General features: G+C 43.9%; 1 pseudogene; it reads left to right on the plus strand.

Moving 5' to 3' along the window:
- The first annotated feature begins 4,964 nt into the window (after positions 1 to 4,964).
- LOC105484915 (ribonuclease H1 pseudogene) lies at positions 4,965 to 5,847 on the plus strand (annotated as a pseudogene).
- Positions 5,848 to 8,128: the final 2,281 nt, after the last annotated feature.

Here is an 8,128-nt window from a genome sequence, read left to right on the forward strand (position 1 = left end):
TGCAACTGCTCCCAGCTGAGCTCTTGACCTTCAGACGCTTTGTCTGTTCTCCCCTTCTCTGCCATGCTGCTCTGCTGCTCTTCTGCTTGTGGAGCCTGGCGTTTGAGGTTTTTATGGGTACAGAATCGGGGTATGATGGGCCATGGTGGTTTTGGCAAACACTTGGGCAGGAAAACAAGGATAACTGTTCTCATTTAGGGCCGTGGTTTCCAGGCTTGAGGGTGGGGCCTCTGCTGGGGAACCACTCTCTTCTACCCAGTATTTCCCTGCCTCCTGTCTGTATCAGTAACACTTTTATAAGCAATATTCCATTTACTCTTTGGAGTGAAGAATCTTCTTACAAACAAGGAGGAAGCTCAGGCTCTGAGAGGTTAAGCAATTTATCTAATATTTCTTAGTGAGTAAGCCAAGATTTGAACCCAAGAATTCCAAAGCCACAACCTAAACTTTTCCATCTCATCATAGCCTGTTACAAAAGCATTGTAAAGATTGAGGCCATTTCAAGTATTTTTAGTTTCGTGATCACATTTGAGTTAACTGTTCACAGGGTTTTTCAGAGGCAGTTTTATGGTTTTGTGGAACCTGGTTAATGAACAGATAAGACTGTTTTGTACGGAGCAACATCTATTCCCATGCTGGTAATATCCTTGGGTACTTAGAAGTATGCCAAATAGATTGAACATGCCTTCTCTGGTCTTAACTACCCTTCCAATTCTCCTTTTTTTAAAACAGTTAAAAAAAAATAAAAATAAAAAGACCCAACCCTTTCTTCAAAGGTCAAACTGATCAAGTTTTGATTTAGCTGAGCCTGAATCAATGAGTTTACTGAGTGTACAGACTCCCAGTCCACATCACTGCCATAATGCCCAACTAAGCTTTTTCAGTCAAAGAAAAGGCATCTGCTTGCATTGTAAGTACTAGTTGTTGATGACCAAAAAAAAAACCATTGTATGCCTTAGGCCATATCTATGAAAAAAAAAAAAATCTTCCCAGAATCTGTCCTCAGATCCTTTTTAAATGCAAGTTGAGACGAGAGGTTTCCAAGCTGGCTGGGACAGAGAACAATGCCCTGGAGCTGTGGGTGTGGGAGTGGGTGCGGCTTGTCATCTGGCAGCTTTTGAAGAGTTGTCAAAAAAAGGCCATTTTGAAATAAGTGCTCCAGTTACCTACAAGAGGGCAGCGCCTAGGTCAGAAATGTCCAGAGGTCTCCTTGAAAAAAGAAAAGGGGAGAAAACAACCTTCCTAGCTGGGAAGCAGAGCTGATATTCTCCCATTGCACGAACCCCTTTCCGAGAGGTGTTTCTGGGAGCACTGAGATCAAATTACAAAACCATTTTCTGCCTCACATTACTCAGTTTTTTTCTTTCTTTCTTTCTTTCTTTTTTGAAATAGGGTCTCACTCTGTCACCCAGGCTGGAGTGCAGTGGCGTGATCTTGGCTCACCGCAGCCTCCATCTCCAGGGCTCAAGCGATCCTCCCACCTCAGCCTCCCGAGTAGCTGGGACCACAGGCACATGCCATTATGCCTGGCTACTTTTTGTATTTTGGGTAGAGATGGGGTTTTACCGTGTCAGCGAGGCTAGTCTTGAACTCCGGGGCTCAAGTGATCCACCTGCCTCAGCCTCCCAAAGTGCTGGGATTACGGGCGTGAGCCACCATGCCTGGCCTTAGTTGGGGTTTTAAGTGGCAAAACTTTCTTCTTTCAAAGTCCAGTGCTCCATTGATTTTCCCCTTTCCTCCCTGTCTGGCAGGAATGGCAGTGAGGAAGTCAAGGTGCTACAGAAGAGTGAGTCGAGGGTGCCTGTATCTTAGATCACATGCCATAACCAGGAAATATTTTTAGAAATCCAGAAAAAAAAAAATCTCCTGGGCGAATGGTGTCGATTTTGTGCTGTTTGGGGAAAGTGGCTCATCAGAGTAAATGCCTCTTTCTCTGATGCCTTAAGTATCCTCCCTGCCTCAGATGAGCAGGTTATTAAGGTAATGTTACCCTTTATTGTTGAAAAGCAGTGTAAATAGACACCCAGACTACAGAGATTACCTGCTTTCAAACTGCAGAAATGATACACTTTCTCTTACAATTTCCCTTTCCACCAAATAGCATACCCTATTTACTTGGGGGAAATAGTCGCCTTCTTATAATGACCACACCCATTTGCTCAGATGGAAGAAGCTGGCAAAGTAAGTGCTGTTATTATCTGGGCAAATCTTTGAGAGTTTTCTTCCTCATCCTGTGTTGTTCCACTGTGAGCTTACTGCCCTCCCTTCATTCAGTCACATACAGAAGGTACTGCCCCTTCTGCTCCCCACAAGGGTCAAGGAACTCCCAGTCCTAGGATGGAGGGTGTCTCTTGACTGATGGGGATGGCGGTAGGGGTGAGAATCATTTCAGGACCATCTGATACTGAGAGAGGAGACCCAGCCTGCTGCCCTTGGAGAGCTCTCAGCTGATGAAGAAGGCACAGCCCTGACATGAGGAAATTTACACACACACGTGCACACATAGACACATACATATATACATTTACACATGTACATATGTGCACATATATATACATGCATTTCCACCAAATATTATATATTAATATATTTTTTCTTGGAATATATAGAGAAAAGTAGTATTTGATGAGTAACACTGAGACTAAGAGAGCATAATTAGTATTCATTGACCCAAACTATGGAGTTAGTGCTGGAGAAAAGAGATTTTAAAGGGAGCAGGTGTCCGGCTCCATGTAGAGCGAGTCAGTGTGACCGAGGTGTACTCTGAGTGCTTAATATTAGCCTAGGAAAGAATAGCAGAGACTCCGCCTGCTGCCTCCCGATAGGGATTTCTTTATAACCAAAGCACAATAGCTTTACCCAGCCCACTGTAACAGGATAAACAAGTTTGATGTAACTTCCAAATCTATTTTCTATTGTGAGTTCGTTTATTGAATAAAATAGCAATTCAACATGTTTGCAAATCATGGTGCTGTTAGATGCCAACGCTGGCAGAGATTCATGTGTTTACTGTACAGCTCGCCCAGTTAGGCTCTGCTACTCAGCAGAGCAGCAATGTGGAATTCCAAACAGCTGCAAGTAGTAAGTGGAAAGCGATTTTTGCTAATCATCCAGGAGGTTATGTGGCATGGTGGAAAATGGTTCCAGACAGCAACTTGCATGTAGAGTCAGGACTTGGAAGTGGCTTCTGGATATTTGCTTTTTGGACTGATACAAAGTAAGAGCGAAGTGGTGACGTGATCTTGCACACTTGCATTTAGTATTCTCTAAATGTGAACCTGAATTTGTTTTACATTAGAAAACCCCTTTTCAACAGTTTTTGGGCCTGGTTCCCAGGATCTGAGGAAAATGCACAAAAGCAAAGATGTGGTCCACTTATGGGGGAATATGGGAAAGCTACCTCCTCACGCTTCTCCAAAGGATTTAAAAATTCTTCTGAGGATGTGTGTGGTTTTTTAAAATCTATTTTGAATGTAGAATTAACTTATATCCATTCAGCCAGAGAAAAGTTGATCTTGGTTTCTCAGTAAAAGCACATTTCAAGATATCGACGTGGAAACAGGGGCTTTGGTGGTGGTCTACCAAGAAGTATACCTAATCTGTGAGTATCCCTGCTCAAGCTGGCCACTCTAAAACTCAAGACTTCCTAGGCCTACCATCACCTTTTGCCATGTAATGATCCCCAGCCCTGCTCCTCCTTGTCCTGGCTAGAGCTTAGAATGGGCTTTGGAAGCCCAGGCTAGAGGCTGCATTTCTATCTCATCAAGAATGGGAAGTGAAGACCCTCTGCTGCTGCTTTTTGTCTGTGGCTGGAGCACTAAGAACATGGCCTCGAAGCTGGCTTCCAGATACCCAAGCAGCCAGGATCTCTGCTAGGTCCCTTCTGTCCTGGTGTTTGGCATCCGAGGTAGCCCTAGCCTGTGTTCCAGCCACCTAGCTGGTTGCTGCCAGCTCAGTTTCCCAGGACTTGGGCCTAATCCCGGTCTCACGCCTCACATGGAGCCGGCTGGTTCCTGTTAGCATGTCAGTCTACCCCTAACGGCGAGCATCGTTGCTGCCAAGAACTCATGAAACTGGATTCCCATTTGGCCCCTTCTGATCAGACTCTTCTGGACCACTTTGCCTGCTTGGAAACAGGCGGCAGTTATGCCACGTCCCTTGGACTTGTCTGTGGCTGCTCAGGGAAGGGCTGCGTCTGGTCCATATGTTCTGATTCATGATATCCCCTCCCGGCAGCCTGTAGTGCAACTGGCTTCAATCTGGAATTCTAGGTAGTGCTAACCCCTCTTTTGGAATAGCTCCTTATAGCTATGATCTGTGCTGAACAAAATAATCTTATCAAGTGCAGAGGCTTTCAGAGAATGTTATCTACCTTTCAAAGTAAAGTTCTCAAGAACATTCTAGAAGATCACGTTTTGTTTTTTCTCCACACCTTAGCTCAAGGCATAGGGGATTTGATAGATTTATGACAAGGACTTTTTCAAATGTATTGATCTGGCTAGCTTTGGTCCTCAGAAGAATGTTCTGCCCTGGAGCAGGCCCGTCTTATCAGACACAGCTACACAAATGGGTTAGTTCTTGCAAGTGGTCCACCGACTGACCATAGAGAAAAATAATTAGCCAAGTCTTTAGTTATGCCTCAGAGTGGACATTTTTTTTTTTTTTTTTTAAAGATAGGTTCTCACTCCTGTCGCCCAGGCTGGAGTGCAGTGGCACAATCTGGGCTCACTGCAGCCTCGACCTTCCGGGATCAGGTGATTCTCCCACCTCAGCCTCCACAGGTGTGGGCCATCATGCCCAGCTAACTTTTTGTAATCCTTTTAGTAGAGATGGGGTTTTGCTATGTTCCCCAGGCTGGTCTCAACTCCTGGATTCAGGCAATCCACCCACCTCCACCCCGAAAAGTGCTGGAATTATAGGCATGAGCCACCGTGTCCGGCCTCAGAGTGTACTTTTACTGAAGCTATTTTTGGTGGGCACTGTTGGGGTCGCACTGGTTTGAAGCGAGGGTGAGCCATGTGCCAGCCTTGATAGCTGTGCGCTGCCGCAGAGACCGTTGCAGCCTCAGGATGGTCTATGCTGTGGGGAGGGCCTGCAGGACCGGGGTCTTTCTGACCTGGAGTGAATGTAGAGCATAGGTGGACCTATTTCCTGCTGCCAGATTTAAGAAGTTTGCCACAGAAAATGAGGCCTGGGCCTTTGTCAGGAAATCTGCAAGCCCAGAAGGTTCAGAAGGGCAGAAAAATAAACATGTACAAGAATCACAAACGAAAGCCATCAAGGGACTCCATGAGCCATTGAATGGCGATGGAGATGAAAGCGCAGAGTCGTGTGCAAAGCCTGTGAAGCAAATCACAGAGCCGGCACCTCGAATGAGCAGGGACATTTTCTTACATCGAAGGCTTTGTCGTCGAGTACACTGATGGCTGCTGCTCCAGTAACGGGTGGAGGAGAGCACTTGTGGGAACTGATGTTTACTGGGGGCCAGGCCATCCTTTAAATGTAGGCATTAGACTTCCTGGGTGACAGACAAACCAAAGAGCAGAAAATCATGCAGCCTGCAACACCATTGAACAAGGAGAGGCTGAAAACATCAATAAATTGGTTCCGTACACAGATAGTATGTTTACTGTAAATAGTATAACTAACTGGGTTCAAGGTAGGAAGAAGAACAGGTGGAAGACAAGTACAGGGAAAGAGGTGATGAACAAAGAGGACTTTGTGGCACTGGAGCAGCTCACTCAAAGCATGGGCATTCAGTGGATACTTGTTCCTGGTCATCCAGGGTTTATCGGGAATGAAAAAGCTGATAGATTAGCAAGAGGAGCTAAACATTCTGAAGACTAAGCAAAGTGACTTTATTACTTGGGAAAAGTTGAGCCAGTGGCTGTTTTGCTACTTTTGCTTACTGGTACAGAAAAGAGACTACAGGCTGGACCATTGCAGTGGATGAGCAGATGTGGCTTTCACACTGAATCATGGTGGCACGGTGGCATTCTGTGATACATTTTGATAAAAAGTGGTTAAATATATAATAAATTGAACATCTCTCAGATTTAAGAATTATGTGAGATTTCAGCATTATGCTTACTAGGTTTGATACTGTTCTTGCTTATTTTATTGCAATCTGTTGTAAAATGCCACAGGTTTGATTTTTTTTTTTTTTTTTTTTAGACAGAGTCTTGCTCTGTTGCCCAGGCTGAAATGTAGTGGCACAATCTCAGTTCACTGCAACCTCCACCTCGAGGATTCAAGTGATTCTCCTACCTCAGCCTCTCGAGTAGCTGGGACTACAGGCGCGTGCCACCACGCCCGACTAATTTTTGTATTTTTAGTAGAGATGGGGTTTCATCATGTTGGCCAGACTGGTCTCAAACTCCTGATCTCAAGTGATCCACCCACCTCAGCCTCCCAAAGTGCTAGGATTATAGGTGTGAGCCACTGTGCCTGGCCCACAGCTTTGATTTTGATAAGAAATCAAAAAAACATTGGTTAAAAGATGCAGGTCAGAAGTCTAGAAATATTCTGAAAAAATCCATTTACCTTCCAGTTCACAGACTTGAATCTCTTGCTTTTACAGGTGACTTGTGCATGTGGGCACATTAGAGACAGATGCAGCCCGGGGCCTGGGCGGGCTGCTCAGCAGAGAGGATGTGAGCTGGTCTTAGCCTCACATGCCTGCCTGCTGGGCAATGACATAACAGGCCAAGCCTGCACACAGGCGACCCTGGCTGCTAGGCCACTCTCTAGGAACAGACAACTTGTAAAGACCAAGATGTATAAATCAATCTTTCCAAAATTTCTTTGGCTCTTTTATTGAAAACTGTGCACACTTAAAAAAAAAGTTTGACATGATCATTGATTTAGTTTTAAACCTTTTTATCATAAAATGAAAACATACAGGAAGACAGACAGACAGACACACACACACACACACACACGTGCTGTTTTCATTGAGACTTCTGCCTAGAAGAAAATCCTTATTGGTCTGTATGTTCTGAAGGCTAGTGGCATTCAAAACTGTTAGCAGCATTCAGACATTTTTTATTTATTAATGGAACATTAATTTTTAAAAACCTCCCTTATTATTATTTTTTCTTTTTTTCTTTTTTTTTTTTTTTGAGACGGAGTCTCGCTCTGTTGCCCAGGCTGGAGCGCAGTGGCATAATTTTGGCTCACTGAAACCTCTGCCTCCCAGGTTCAAGCAATTCTCCTGTCTCAGCCTCCAGAGTAGCTAGGATTATAGATGTGCGCCACACCACGCCCAGCTAATTTTTGTACTTCTAGTAGCAGGGTTTCACCATGTTGGTTAGGCAAACTCCTGGTCTCATGTGATCCATCCACCTCAGCCTCCCAAAGTGCTGGGATTACAGGCGTGAGCCATGGTGCCCGGCCAAAACCTCCCTTTTAAAAAAACCAATAATAATCTGTTAATCTAAATGCATACAGAAACACAACTTATGAGTTGGCCATTTTTTTCTTGCAATGGAAAATTAGATAACAACTACTGAACAGGCTCACAAATCATAACTTGGAAATACAGTTAAAACAGAGGTACATATGATCGTTTACTACTATTTTGCTTATTTCCAATAGATAGAATCACTATAAATGTCCCACATTAACATTTGTGTTTGTTCATTTCTGGTGAGTCCAAAAGGAATAAAACAGTATTCCCAAACATTTAATATTTTAATTGTTTTGTTATTTTCAATGTGTTTTAGAAATAATCACTTACTCTGGTGTCATCCATTAGTAAAAACTTATTACTGCTTCAAATCATCTTTTGGCTAGATTGTATATAGAAATAAACGTGTAATTCATTGAAAATCTACTTGGTACATGTTGCCAGGCTTAGTCAAGGGAGCCCTAAAGCAGAGGTGTTTGAGACCTCTCCATTAAGCTATGAAGACCTTTTTGTTAGTTACAAAACTTCTCTTACTGTAGGTAAAATAGGTGAAATGGTGGCTGATGTTGAGTCTGTGGTAGAAGGCCCAGACTCTGTTGTGAGCCACTCCTCCAGTCTCAAGGGTCTCCTTAGAATACCTAGACTACTATGGAGCACAGTTTGAAAACATGGCCTATTAGATGAGGTGTAATTTCAACCTTAGTGTTTCTTGGGTACTAA

Source organism: Macaca nemestrina, chromosome 1 (genome assembly GCF_043159975.1).
Source record: "Macaca nemestrina isolate mMacNem1 chromosome 1, mMacNem.hap1, whole genome shotgun sequence".
In the NCBI taxonomy this organism is placed as follows: domain Eukaryota; kingdom Metazoa; phylum Chordata; class Mammalia; order Primates; family Cercopithecidae; genus Macaca; species Macaca nemestrina.